Below are 14,942 nucleotides of genomic sequence, written 5' to 3' on the forward strand. Positions count from 1 at the left end.
TTCCTTCCAATCATTCTTAACCTGAGATTCTATCCCTGCTGGGCAATTTGCCAGTCGTGCGGTCTGGATGGAGGCAGCTTTTTGGTGCTTTTGTTTTCTCTGCTGAGAAAGGAGAATAACCGTGTTACCTCAGCTGTGTGAGGATTACACAAGATAAATGTAAGATGTTTAGAATAGTAGACTAACAGTATCGGAATCAGGAAGCAAGAATCTTCCTTAGGCTGGCTTGACGATTTGTGGCTTTAATTCTTCCCCCACCCCCCCTTCTAAAAGAAATCAGAGGTCAACACATTGTTAAATCACCCCAGCATATCTAATATCTGCTGGGCTAGCAAAGCCCCAAGGAGGGCTGGTGATGGGGGGCGGGGGGAGGTTTGTCACCGGAAGTCAAGGATGGAGGTAGCCAATGGGCTAGGGCTAGGGTGATTGGAAAAGCCAAAGGAATGGAGCTTTGGCATTGCTCTGGCCCCTGTCCACTGGTCTCCCGGCCTCCAGTAATTCCAAGTGTTTCATTCCACTCTCCTCACTGCATGTGTTGATACCAGTTGGCAACTTCCAGAGCACAGGACCACCAGGGTCTTAGAGCAGTTGTAGGGAAGCCCATCCAATCCAGTAACTTCTGCTCATCCAAAGGGCTGACCAGGCCTTGGGCTCCAGGGCCAGCCATTCATTCTCTGCAGCCTCCCCAGAACAGAGGCTGGCCCTGACAGAGAACTGCCATGCTGCTTTCTACTTCCTGGAGCACAGAGGCCCCACGAGGTAGTGGTCAGTGGACATGCTTTCCCAAGGACGGCAGCCCGGCCTCTGCCTTTCTTGGCCTCTGCCTTGTAGGTCATCCCAGCCTGCAGTACCGCATGAGACCCCGTTGGGGATGAGGCAACAGGAATTTAATAAGCAGCTCTTGCCCTATTTTCTAGGACCCTGCAGTTTAGTTTGATCCTGATTCTGTGAGGCTCTGTTCCAAAAACCCAGAAGCAGAACTGTGGAGTCAAAAGGACTTGAGTCACACAGGCTTGAGTCAAAAAATTCTCCGTGAGCCTCAGTTTTCCCATGTCATTATCCTTTATCAAAAGTGCAGAGGGATAAATGAGATATGGAAGCACTTAGAACAATTTTCCAGCCCTCTAGTGGGATCATCTTGTTATGGGGAGGGTTGGGATAGGGTTGGGGCTTCTCTCTAGGACACAGGCTGTTTCTTTGTCAGTGTCTCCTCCTTTCCGGAGCCTATCACAGGGTGTCCTACAGGATGTGTTGGGGGCCACTGAAGGAAGACTGGGATGGGTGGGCTTGGGAGGCAAGAAGGGGTAGGGAGTCAGTTCCAGGGGCTTTGGTGGGGAGAGGGGGCAGCTACCACATCCTCATTACTGCCTGCCTCCCTCATCTTTACAGGGAGCTCAAACTAGCTACTCCGTGCCTTGCCCCATCCCTACTACCCTGGGTCAACATTAAGTACCGGAGTCAGATTCCTGGCTACAGTACTTGGCTGGGTGTATGACCTGGGCGAGTCATTCAGTTTCATTGTGTCTCCATTTCTTCACCTAAAATGGGGATAACGAGAGTACCTCCACATAAGGGATATAACACATGTATACAGTGCTTAATGCATTGCTTGGCAAATAATAAATGCTCCAAACATGTTAGCAGTTATTACCTCTACTCCTTTTCAAGACCTTCCTCCCTCTCCCCTGCCAATTCTCCAAGTCTTCTCCTCCAAAACCAATTCAAAATTCCCCTTGTTCAGGGAATCTTCTTAGACCCTTTCTGCAAGGCCTCCTCCAGTTGTTTGGAGTACATTTGCATATGCGGATGAATTCCTTTGATAAATATTTTTTGGTTGTTTTTTTATGGGTATTTTGCATTTTCTGTCTCTCCACTCAGCAGCAGGGGGAAGGGGTCCTAAAGGAGCTGTGTCTCCATCCTCCACCAGGGAGTTCCTCTTGAAAGTGCATTATTTCTTCCCTCTAGCTGGCTGACTGAGTGAAGGGGGTTGGACTGAAAATGTGGCTCTGGATTTCGGGGATGGAGCTGGCTAGGCTAGGGTTCACTGGGAATTCCTGAATGAGGCTGGACTGGTCCAGGGTCTGGGGTGGTTAGGGCTGGGCCAACAGACCCTCTTTACCTTGAGGTTAATGACTGATAGGGTCAGATCAGTACTTTTTACCAGGGATACCAGCCTTGGGATGGAGGAGGCCAGGAGAGCCTAAAACATTCCATGGAGCTCAGCCTCTCCCTTCTGGTGGCACTGAAGGTCTGGTCCTTGGACAATTAGGGGTTTCAGACAATGGGGCAATGAGGGCCACCAAACAGAGCTGGCAGGAGAACAAGGGAAGCTCCGGTGGGGAGCAGCTCAAGATGAGAGATTAGTCCCCAATAAGTTCACACAGAGGTTTCCTTCTGCAGTCTGGCAATCCAGTGTCTATCGAAAATTTAAAAGTGTACACACCTTTTGACTCAGTAATTTGTCTTCTAGGAATACTGATACATTCCCACAATTGTGTGTATATATAAAGTCATTGCAATATTATTTTTATTAGCAAAGGACTGGCAGCATGGAATAGAATGATAGGTGAAAATTTATAAAGGAAAATCTCACTAAAATGGAGCTAGGAAGCCAGAAGGGAGAACTCTCACACCCTACCATTCCTCATCAATTGCAGACCCCAACGGGAAGAGATGTACCTTGCAAATCCATGCTATAGCTACTTCATTATTACCCCAGCTGGAGGAAGAAAGATTTCCTCCTCCTCCAGCAACAGCCTAGCCAATGAGAGATTCCCACAACTGAGCCAAAGAAAAGCCACTAGGAACCCCATTTTGCTCCAATGGACTTTTTGTTTCTAATGGCCCTCCCTACTCCCCCCCTCCCCTTCCTCTATAAAGAAGTGGTCCTCTCCTTTGTTCTTTTTTTTTTTTTTTAATTTTATTTATTTGTTTTTTGAGAGATACAGAGAAAGCAAGCAGGGGAAGGGCAGAGAGAGAGGGAGAGCAAGAAATCCCAAGCAGGCCCCACACCGTCTGTGTGGAGCTGGATGTGGGACTCGAATTCATGAACCATGAGATCACGACCTGAGCTGAAACCAAGGGTCAGAGGCTTAATCGACTGAGCCACCCAGGTGCCCCTCTCCTTTGTTCCTTGGACTTGCCTATGGTTTTGCTGTAGCTTGCTTGTCCTGAATTGCAGTTCTCTGCTATTCCCAAATAAACCCAGTTTTGCTGGTAAAATAACTGATGGTTTTATTTTTAAGGTTAACAATATGCAGCTATTAAAGAGAATGAAGTTGGCCTAGGTGTACTGATATGGAAACATCACTAAGATATATTAAACATTTAAAAAGTGGGGCTCTGGGTGCCTCAGTCGGTTAGAAATCCGACTTTCGCTCAGGTCATGATCTCACAGTTTGTGGGTTCCAACCCTGAGTCTGGCTCTGTGCTGACAGCCTCGAGGCTGCAGCCTGCTTCGGATTCTGTGTCTCTCTCGCTCTCTGCCCCTCCCCTGCTCATGCTCTCTATCTCTCTCTCTCTCTCTCTCTCAAATAAATAAACATTAAAAAATTAAAATAAAAATTTTAAAATGAGGTGAAGAATAGTATGTAGAACAGAATCCATTTGGGTAAATGTGCATTGAAAAACTCTGGAAGGGGGGCGCCTGGGTGGCTCAGTCGGTTAAACGTCCGACTTCGGCTCAGGTCATGATCTCACGGTCTGTGAGTTCGAGCCCCGCGTCGGGCTCTGTGCTGACAGCTCAGAGCCTGGAGCCTGCTTCGGATTCTGTGTCTTCCTCTCTCTCTGACCCTCCCCTGTTCATGCTCTGTCTCTGTCTCAAAAATAAATAAACGTTTAAAAAAAAATTTAAAAAAAAAAAGAAAAACTCTGGAAGGAATTATAAATGGTGGAAGGGGAGGAAAACTCCTCATATTTTCCATTCTATCCCATTTGAAAATTAAAAATTATAGAAGGGCACCTGGGTAGCTCAGTCAGTTAAGTGTCTGACTCTTGACTTTGGCTTTCAATCGTGGGATCGAGCCCCGTGTTGAGCTCCACACTGACAGCATGGAGCCTGCTTGGGATTCTCTCTCCCTCTCCCTCTCTGCTCCTCCTCAACACTGGTGTGCACGCCCTCGCCCCCTCCTCTCTCTCTCAAGATAGATAAATAAACTTAAAAACATTATAAACATTTATTATTTTTATAATGTAAAAATTTAGCTTAAATAAGCACAATTTAAAAAATTTCCCTCAGTAATTGTGGATCTTGATAATCCTGTGTGTTCCTTATCTTTTGCCAGGTGACTATTTTTTTTTTTAGTTTTAAAATATTTATTTATTTTTGAGAGAGAGAGATGGCGTGAGAGGAGGAGGGGCAGAGAGAGAGGGAGACACAGAATCCGAAGCCGGCTCCAGGCTCGGAGCTGTCAGCCCAGAAGCCAACACAGGGCTCGAACTCATGAACTGTGAGATCATGACCTGAGCTGAATTCGGACGCTTAACTGACTGAGCCACCCAGGCACCCCGCCATGTGACTTTCTACGTGTTTGTTTTCTTCCCTGCCCTCTGCCCTTTTCACTCCTGTCCCTTTTTCCCACCTCACTAAAGGCAAGGCATACTTGTCTAGACAAGCTTGTGTGAGAATGTAAGTTTTGTACATATAGATTTTCAATATATGTGGATCCAGTGGGGAGACTCCCTACAGAAAAACCAAACTTTGGGCCAAACTGAGGGACAGTGTGTTGTGGTGGTAAGTTGTAGCCCAGCTCTTTTGTCACTAGTTCCATGGCCTTGAGTAAATCCCTTCCTTTCTATAGGTCTGCTTCTCTACCTGTGAACTGAAGTCTAGGTAGCCCAGCAAAATGCCTTCCACAGAGTATTAGAGAGGTAATGGTGGGGTTGGGGAGGGCAGTTAGTGGAAGTGAGGCCAGGGTTCTCTAACCCAGAGGAGCTCCACTTTTGTCTTTTTATGTCCTGTGTAAGAGTTTAGTTCTGTGTAAGATTTCATTTGAAAATGAGGATTGACTAATCACATTAAACAAACCAACCAACCCTGGGTAAATGATTGTTAAGGGCCCTTCTAATTCTAACACTGTGTAATTCCAAATATGACTTTTTGTGCACTGAGTTGTTTTCAATCAGTTGGGTTTATTTTATTTTTAAAATTTTTTTTACAGTTTATTTATTTTAGAGAGCAAGAGAGGAGGAGGGGCAGAGAGAGAGAGAGAGAGAGAGAGAGAGAGAGAATCCCAAGCAGACTCCACACTGCCAGCACAGAGCCCAACATGGGGCTCGAACTCATGAGCAGTGAGATCGTGACCTGAGCCGAAGTCAGATGCTTAACTGACTGAGCCACTCAGGTGCCTCTAATGTTTATTTATCTATTTTGAAAAAAAGAGAGAGAGGACGAGCAGGGGAGGGGCAGAGAGAGAGGGAGAGAATCCCAAGCAGGCTCTGTGCTATCATTGCAGAGCCTGACATGGGGCTTGATTCCACAAACCATGAGATCATGACCTGAGCTGAAATCAAGAGTCAGACACTCAACTGACTGAGCCATGCAGGCATCCCTCAATCTGCTTGAGATTGAAGAAAATCAAAGGCCTGCAACTAAATGCTGCTTACATGTTTCTCCTCCCTCTTGATCATGAAAAGAAAGAAGCTACAGAAGCAGAATGGTGGGAATTTTACAGAGCACAGAAAAGACTGTCAGTTGGAGCAGGCAGCTAGTCCTTTTCTTACTAGAAGAACCAGAAGACACAATAGGAGAAAGCCTATGTGGGCTTTTAAAATGAAGCTGTCTTGAAGCCCTTTGAATACTTAAGAAAGAAATTTTGGTATCACAATCCCAGATTTCAAGATATACTACAAAGCTGTAGTAACCAAATAACATAAAAATAACACAGATCGATGGAAGAGAATAGAAAGCCCAGAAATAAACCCACAATCATAGGGTCAATTAATCTACAACAAAGAAGACAAGAATATGCAATGGGAAAAAGAAAGTCTCATCAACAAATGGTTTCTTACACTATGCACAAAAATAAACTCAAAATGGATTAAAGATCTAAATATGAGACCTGAGACCTAAAAATCCTAGAAGAGAGCACAGGCAGTAATTTCTCTGACGTTGGCTATAGCAACATTTTTCTAGATGTCTCCTAAGGAAAGGGAAACAAAAGTAAAAATAAACTATTTATTGGGACCCAATCAAAATTAAAAGTTTCTGCACACGGGTGCCTGGCTGGCTCAGTCAGTGAAGTGTCTGACTCTTGATCTCAGTTCAGGTCATGATCTTGAGGTTCATGGGTTCCAGCCCCACGTCACGCTCCATGCTTTCAATGGGGAGCCTGCTTGGGATTCTCTCTCCCTTTCTCTCTGCCCCTCTCCTGCTTGTGCTGGCACTCTCTCTCTCAAAATAAATAAATAAAACTAAAAAAAAAAAAGCTTCTGCATAGCAAAGGAAACAACAAAACAAAAAGACAACCTACTGAATGGGAGAAGATATTTGCAAATGATATATCCGATAAGGGGTTAGTATCCAAAATATGTAAAGAACTTGTACAACTCAACACTAAGAAAATGAATAATCCAATTTAAAAATGAGTGTCAGAAGACATGAAGAGACATTTCTCCAAAGAAGACATACAGATGGCGAACATACACGTTGAGCATGAAAAGATGCTCAACATCACTAATCATCAGGGAAATGTAAATCAAAACCACAATGAGATATCATCTCACACCTGTCAGAATGGCTAAAATGAAAAAGAAATAAGTGTTGGCAAGGATGTGAAGAAAAAGGAACCCTTGTGCACTGTTGGTAAGAATACAAACTGGTGCAGCTACAGAGTTCCTCAAAAAATTGAAAATAGAATTACCATTAGATTCAGTAATTCCACTACTGAGTATTTACCCAAAGAATACAAAAAGGTATATGTACCCCTACGTTTACTGCAGCATTATTTATGATAGCCAAAATATGGAAGCAACCCTAGTGTCCATCTATAGAGGAATGGATAAAGAAGATGTGGTACACACACACACACACACACACACACACACTGGAATACTACTCAGCCATAAAAAGAATGAAGTCTTCCATTTGCAACAACATGGATGAATCTAGAGGGGATAATGCTAAGTGAAATAAGTCGGCCAGAGAAAGACATACCTTATGATTTCACTCATATGTGGAATTTAATAAACAAGACACACAATCAAAGAAAAAAAGAGACAAACAAAAACCCCAAACTCTTAAATATAGAGAACAAATACCGCAGAGGGAGGCGGGTGGGGGAGATGGGTAAAATAGGTGAAGGGGATTAAGAGTACACTTCTCGTGATGAGCATTGAATAATGTATAGAACTATTGAATCTCTATATTGTACACTTGAAACTAATATAACACTGTATATAAATTATACTAGAATTAAAAAAATTAAAAAAACAAAAAAGAATTTTGACCTGACCAATAAACATTTAGGACAAGTAAGGAAGTATTCTATTCAAGGATGGGAAAAATTCAGGATAAGATTTGTCTTTGATAAGTAAAAAAGAATAATTAATGAGAGGTACTGATGTAAGAAAGTACCATGTAAAGAAAAAGTTTCCAATTAGAGCTGGTCAAGAATAGACATTCTTAGGATCTAGGGACTTTTCTTACCACTGGAATGTTGGAGTCTAGACGACCATTTTCTGAGTATGTTGTAAGAGAGATCTCTCCAAAGTGAGGGTTATATTCAGTGATCTATAAGATCCCATCTAACTTTAAGATGTTATGGTGATTTTACACAGGAGTTTATGTTTCTGTAAATTGTGCTCTAAATTGTTGATAGTATTCAAACATAGTCCCATTTAACAAAGAACGACTTCTCAGAAAGCATAATCAACTAGAAAAATATAACATAGTCCCTGTCTGGAGTAGCCTCTGCCTCGAATGACCTCTGTGATGGTTAATTTTCTGTGTCAACTTGGTTAGGTTATGGCATCCAGTTGGGTCAAACACTAACCTAGATGTTGCTGTGAAGGTAGTCTGTAGATGTAATTAGCACTTACAATCAGTTGACTTTGAAAAAAAGGATTGTAATGCCTCTGTAATGCTGGTGGGCCTCATCCAATCAGTTGAAGGCCTTAGGAGCAAAAAATGGAGGTTTTTCAGAAAAGAAAGAATTCTGTCTCAGGACTGGAACAGAAATTCCACAAGAGTCTCCAGCTGCCAGTCTGCCTACAAATTGCAGACCTGTCAGCCCCCACCATCGGAGCCATTTCCTAAAAACCATATAATACGTAAGTTTTCTGAGTGCCAATTATGTACTAGACATAGTAACCAGCCCTGTACATAATTTTCCCCCTACTCTTTACACCAACCCTTTATACTGAGGAAACCAAAGATTAAGGGGGTTAGGTAATTTCCTCTAGATTGTAAATTTCTTATCTTTTAAGACAAGATCCCACATCACTTCCCTTTGAAGTTCTCTCTAATCACGCACTCCGGGCTCCTCTGTGCTTTCTTGGCATCCAGTACATTTCTCTTTGTTACATAGCACTGATCGTTGTGTATTTAGCTGCAGGTCTCCCTCTTCTGGCCACAAGCTCTTCTGAAGGCCTGCTCCTTTGGAACCTTCAACACCTGGTACAATGCCCACTCCCCAGGAGACCCACTGTGAATGCTATCAGTACTCTCATTGTCCACCTGGGGGCAGCATACCCAGCAGCAGGCCCTCTTGTGCTGGAGTGCCAACTCTGGAGGGACAGCCAAGCAATCAAACCCCAAAGTGAAAGGAAAGGTCCGCACATGCCTCTGTTTACTACCCCCTGGAAGCTTGGACCCACTGTACCAACGGTTTGCTCCATACTCTTGGGATTCAGTGGAAGACTCAGTACCCATTGCTGACATTGGCTGTGCTGCCTTTGGGGACACTGGGGCTGTCCCAGGGCTTTTGTAACTTGAACTCAAAGATTCAGTGAGGGAACTGATGGAATGAAAACCCAGAAGGGGCAGAAGGAGTCAGCTGCAAGAGTCCTAGAGGATACTTTTCCTGAGTAAGGCTGCGTCCCCATGAAGTGAAAAGGAGGGAGAATTCTGCACTAGGGTGAATGAACCCTGGTTCTAACTGGAGTAGGTAAAGAGAAAGCCCAAGCAATCTCTTTCACAAGACCCTGACCTCCAATCCTTCCCTTAGATTTTCTGTTCTTCCCAGATCACTTTTTAAAAATTAACTAATTAATTATTGAGGGGGGGGAGGGGCAGAGAAAGAGGGGACAGAGGATCCATAGCAGGCTCCCAGCAGACAGTAGAGAGCCCGGATGTAGGGCTCGAACCCATGAACCGTGAGATCATGACCTGAGCCAACAGCAGGCGCTTAACCAACTGAGCCACCCAGGTGTTCCATTCCCGGATCACTTCTAAGGCTAGGGTGAGCTGGGGGTGTGGATAGATGAGGCGCTCTTACATCAACATGTCTCACCTGAGCTCAGCAGAGAGGTGGGGACCAAGTTAAAATTGTTCCTCAATCTTCCTTCTGTTCCTCTGTCCTACCTCCACTGCCATCCCAGAGGTCCCAAAGTTCTTGAAATTCCTCACCCAGATAGGCACTTACCTGACATTCAGGAGGCCAAACAGGACAGGCACACCTAGAAGGTATGACAGGAGCAGGGTTGGATTTCCTTAGAAGAGAGAAGATTAAAACTAGGCTGGTTCTGGGGCGCCTGGGTGGCTTGGTCGGTTAAGCGTCCGACTTCGGCTCAGGTCATGATCTCACGGTCGGTGAGTTTGAGCCCCGCGTCGGGCTCTGGGCTGACAGCTCAGAGCCTGGAGCCTGTTTCAGATTCTGTGTTTCCCTGTCTCTCTGCCCCTCCCCTGTTCATGCTCTGTCTCTCTGTCTCAAAAATAAATAAACGTTAAAAAAAAAATTAAAAAAAAAAAACTAGGCTGGTTCTTAGATTACCAAGTTCAACATCCTCATTGTACAGATGGGGAAACTGAGGCTCAGAGAGAGGTATAACAGGCAGAGAGCTGGCCTGGAGGATGGGGTGAGAAAGCCAGTATGTCTCCTAATGTGGTGGGGAATGGGGTCACTTGGACTTGTCACTTTCTACGCAGTTCTGAAATTGGCAGAAATCCCAGAGAAGGTCCTTGGGAGGTGTGATGTTTTGATAAGAAATATATATTGGTCTTTCTTTGTTCTTGGCACAGAGCTTCTAAAACCCTTGGAATTTCCTAAGTGAAGAGAGCCTTCAAGGTGTCTTTTGTTATGTTAATGAGACGACTTTTGGAAAGCCCCTAGGTAACCCGAGGCTGGGGGCCGGTTGCCAGGGAGCCACCCCAGTGGTTAGAGGGTGGGAACTGTTCCAACCCCCAACCTCTGGGGAGGGGAGAGGTGCAGGAGATTGAGTTCAATCACCATCGGTCAATGATTTAATTAATCGTGCCTCTGTAACGAAGCCTCCATAAAAGATGGGGCTCCTCCTCTCTTTCTGGGTCCCACCCATGGTTCCTCTGATTCTGACACCAATTCTGATGTGTGGGTTTTCCACTATCATCAAACAGCTAGTTCTCTGAACCCTGCCCTATTGGGTTCCCCTCCCATTCCTTAATGAGAGTCAGGGTGGGAGTAAGGGAGGAGACAGGTATTCCTAGGAGCTAGTTGCTCCCCCTCTGACTTTGGTTTGTGAACCTGGGGGTCTGATCTGAGAAAGAACACCTGGAGCTGCAGAGACATGCCCTTCCCCCCCCCCCCCCCCCCCCTCCAGCCTATCACCCTCCAAGAGCCCTTGGGTGCTGCTGGGAGCAGACCTCTGGCCAGATGCAGGCTCTGAGACCTGGTCCAGTTTGGCAGCTACTGCCTCAGTCTCCATCTGAAGAATGAATGAGTAAATGAATGAATGAATGAATGAATGAATGGAGAGGGGGATTCTGGACTGGGATCTTTGGTTTCATATCTATCTATGAATCTCCCCCCTCCCTCCCAAGTTCTTCATTTTGTCACATCTATTCATCTTTCTCTGCCTTCCATCTGTGTGTCCTACTCCAGATTCAGCCCCACCCTCTCGTGGCCTTCCTCTTTTTAGTACCCTTTCCCCTTCTTTCTATCCTTCTACTTCAAAGCATCATGGAATCTTAGAATCAAAAAAGGTCACAATAACGACACCACTAATTGGTGACCTGCTTTCAGGTATCTATGTCCTTACACTTATATAGGTAGCCTCATCTGATCTTCCTTAGCAGCCCTGCGGAGTGAGTAGGGACTGACATCCCCATTTTACAGATGAAGAAATTGAGGATCATTGTGGTGAAGTGACAAGCCCACAGTACATGGCTTATGACTGCAAGACCAGAGCTCCCTGCCCCATAGCCTGTGTACTTCAACCTGAGGCCAAATTTTTCTCCATTCTGGGCTGTCTGGCTTTCCCTGGCTTGGGGCCCAACTTCTGCTGCTTTTTAGATCATCAAGATTGGGTGGGGGTGAGGAACAGACTGCACAGATCTTGAGGATTACTGGCTCCAAGCATCAAGCCTCTGGACACCGGGAGGACTGAGGGGGTGAGGCTGGGAGGGATCCAGGTTTCAGGAGAGGAGAAGGTGGGGGCTATGTGGATTAGGGGTTCCAGGCAGGTTGGCCCTTCTTTCTGGGCCCCCTCAGTCCTATCCCTTTGCCCTCCCGTTGTCTCCAGTCCTCATCAGCCATCTTTAGGACTACCCCTATCTCTCTCAGGACAAAGAAAATCAAAGACTGCAGTAGAAGAGGCTGCTGACAACCAGAAGCCCTGGGGGCCAACGTGGCTTCTCTCTGAGACTCTCTCTTCCCACAGCCGGGGCTAGATCTGGGCTCTGGGCTACATCCCCAGCACCCCAAATGAGGGCACCAGAATTGTCAGATGGGTGCTAGATCCTGCCAGGCAGGGAAGGCACAACAGCCTCTGGGTCGCCCAGAACCCTGACAGCTGGAGCTACTAGAGACAAGAGCTTCAGTTGCAGGGGGCAGCCTGGCAGGAGGAAGAGGTGCTGTTTGGGTTTGGGCAAACGTCTCCAAGGCTATGGCGCCTCTGGAGGTGGTATGGGCATGTCAGTAGGAGCCTGGGTTCCATTATCACACAGCTGGGTTTAAATCACATTTAGTTGCATGTGACCTTAAGCCAGTCTTTTAACTAACTACCTGGAACACCATCTACAAAATGGGTTAATAAGGTTACCATGGTGATCAATAATAACAACAGCTGACACGTATTGAGCCTTACTCTGGGCACTGTGCTAAGTGCCTCTGTGTAATGTTTCTGTAGGTTCTCAAACAACCCTACCAGACTGGGCTGCCATTAGCCCTCCTTTACAACTGAGGGTATTTAAGGATAAGAGGGAGGATGTCACTTGGCCAAAGTCACAAAGCAAGTAAATGGTAAGTCCAGGTTTTAGTGCAGGCATTTTGGCTCCAGGCTCTTAATCTCACTCACTTGGCTGGTCATGGCTAATGACCAACCCTCACTGGGTACTTAATATGTAGCAGGCACTATTGTAAGCATTTTACACATTCTCACTCATTTAATCATGATAGCCACCCTACATAAGGGTCACTTAATGCAAAAGATGAGGACGCTGAGGCGTAGAGAGGTGTGCTCACTTATCGGAAACCTACTGCCAAGAATCCAGTCCAGGCAGGGGTGCCTGGGTGGCTCAGTCTGTTAAGCGTCTGACTTCGGTTCAGGTCATGATCTCACGGTTTGTGAGTTCGAGCCCCGTGTTGGGCTCTGTGCTGACAGCTCAGAGCCTGGAGCCTGCTTCAGATTCTGTGTCTCTCCATCTCTTGGCCCCTCCCCTGGTCATGCTCTCTGTCTCTCAATAATAAATAAATGTTAAAAAAAAAATTAAAAAAAAAAAAAGAATCCAGTCCAAGCAGCCTACTTGAGAGCCAGCAGTCTCTTAAAAAAACCAAACAAAAAAGTTGTTTCTTAAAAAAATTAAAGTACAACACACATACAGAAAAGTGCAGAAATAAGAAATGTTTAGCTCAATGGATGTTCATAAAGTGCATACACCATGTAACTAAATAATAAACATCACCTGTACCCTGTGAGGCCCTTTCTAGTAACTACTTCCACCATTCTCCCCAAAAGTAACTCCTATCCTGATTTCTAACACCATAGATTAGTTTTGTCTCTTTTTGAATTCTTTATAAATAGAATCCTACAATAGTAATCTCTTGCTCACTTTGTGATTCATCTATGTTGTTGGTATAGCAATAGTTCATTCAACCGTTGATTTATCCATTCTACCACTGATGCCAGTGTTTGGCTATTCTGAATAATGCTGCTATGAACACTCATATATGTATTTTGGAATACACACACACACACCCACACACACACTTCTAGTGGGTACATATCTCAGAGTAGAGTTGTTGGTTGTACACATTTGTTTTCTTACTGGTATTAGATGACAGTCCCCTTACTCCACACTTGGTACTCAGTCTTTAAAATTCTTACTGATCTGGGGCACTTGGGTGACTCGGTTGGTTGAGCATGCAACTCTTGACTTCGGCTCAGGTCATGATCTCATGGTTTGTGAGATAGAGTCCCAAGTCGGGCTCTGTGCTGAGAGGGCAGAGCATGTTTGGGATTCTCTCTTTCTTGCTCTCTGCCTTTCCCCTGTTCTCTCTGTGCACATGAGGCGTGCACGCTCTCTCTCTCAAAATAAATACATAAACATTAAATTTTTTTCACCAGTCTGGTGGGAATAGAGTGGTATCTCAGTATGTTTTTCCATATCTATTTACTAAATGAGGTAAAAGCAAGCAGTCTGTACAGCTTGTCATAACAACCCTATGAGGTATGTGTGGGTATCATTCCCATTTTGCAGATGAGGAAATGGAGGCCACAGTTGCTCCCTTTCCCCTTCCTCACTTACAATACACTCATCTTTCCTGGAAGCCCCTTCCCCACTTTTCCCGGTGGCGTTGGGATGCCTGGTTACCACCAAGTTTCGGGGGCCCCTTGGGCCAGAATGTTCTTCTGGGTAAGGAAAGAGGAAGGGCTGGGGTGAAGTCAACAGGGGTGCGGAGGCAGAAAGGATGAGACATAAATGTGGGTGTGAGGAGATTCTGGCCCTTGGCATGGGATGAGAGGGCCGGCAGGGAGGTCTGGGAATATAGAGAAGGCATGACTGGGGATATTTGTGAACTGCCAGTGCTAGTGTGGAAAGAGGAAGTGTGCAGCCAGGGAATGAGAGCGACTGTAAATATGGGTATTGGGGATTTCTCTGGATCCCAGGGCTTCTTTCTGGGGTTTTGCTAAGTCTGAGGACTCCTCTGTGGGGTCTCTCTAAGCTTAGAACCCGTTTGAAGGGTCAGTCTGGGTTTAGCAGCCCCTTGGTAGAGTCTCTCCGGAGTTTTCTAAGAGGAAGGTAGCCCTCTGTTCCCCAGACTTGGGGGAGTAGGAGGCAGGGCCTAAAGGCCTGGAGGTCCTGTGGGAGAAGGATACGGGGTCTGCTCTGATTCTGGTCTTCTGATCTATCAGGCCAAGAGGCACCCTGGCAGGCAGATACCCTGCTCTTTGACTCAACAAGTGTCAGGGGAGGCAGGGCAAATAATTTCCCCTTCCTCACATGTGTCACTCTCCTCCCAGAGTCCCCTCTGTGTCTGTACTTTTGCAAGCGTCATCTGCATGGATTCTCCCAGGTTGTACCTCCTTCGTCTCCTCCTACCCCAACCTTCCTTGAGTCCTTAGCCTTTAGCTCCCTGGTGGTGCTCTGGCAACAGAGAAAGCATGGCTCGTGGCACTATGTCTGTAGCGGGTAGTAAATATATTTGGCTTAAGTCTTGGCTCTATTAATTACTAGCTGTATGCCCTCGAGTGAGCCTCGTCACCTCTCTGGGCAGTGACAGAACTCTCATAGGACTCAACAGCATTCACTTGGCTTGTCTCCTACACATTCTTTGACCAATGAGAAAGTGATTCCATGGGTGTCAGTT

The 14,942-nt window shown here is 45.7% G+C and overlaps 1 long non-coding RNA gene across 4 annotated transcripts in view; it reads right to left on the reverse strand.

The window, feature by feature from the left end:
• Positions 1-14,942, reverse strand: part of LOC144614302 (uncharacterized) — a 21,313-nt gene continuing 6,371 nt past the window's right edge. For 2 of the 4 annotated variants that reach the window (XR_014136079.1, XR_013551974.1), the window contains one exon: positions 1-102. This is a non-coding gene — a long non-coding RNA (uncharacterized LOC144614302). Of the gene's footprint in view, positions 103-9,507; positions 9,616-14,942 lie in introns of those variants that run through there. The other 2 variants (XR_014136080.1, XR_013551973.1) reach the window with 1 other exon arrangement.

The sequence above is a fragment of the Panthera onca genome, chromosome E1 (assembly GCF_046562875.1).
Source record: "Panthera onca isolate mPanOnc1 chromosome E1, mPanOnc1 haplotype 2, whole genome shotgun sequence".
NCBI lineage: Eukaryota > Metazoa > Chordata > Mammalia > Carnivora > Felidae > Panthera > Panthera onca.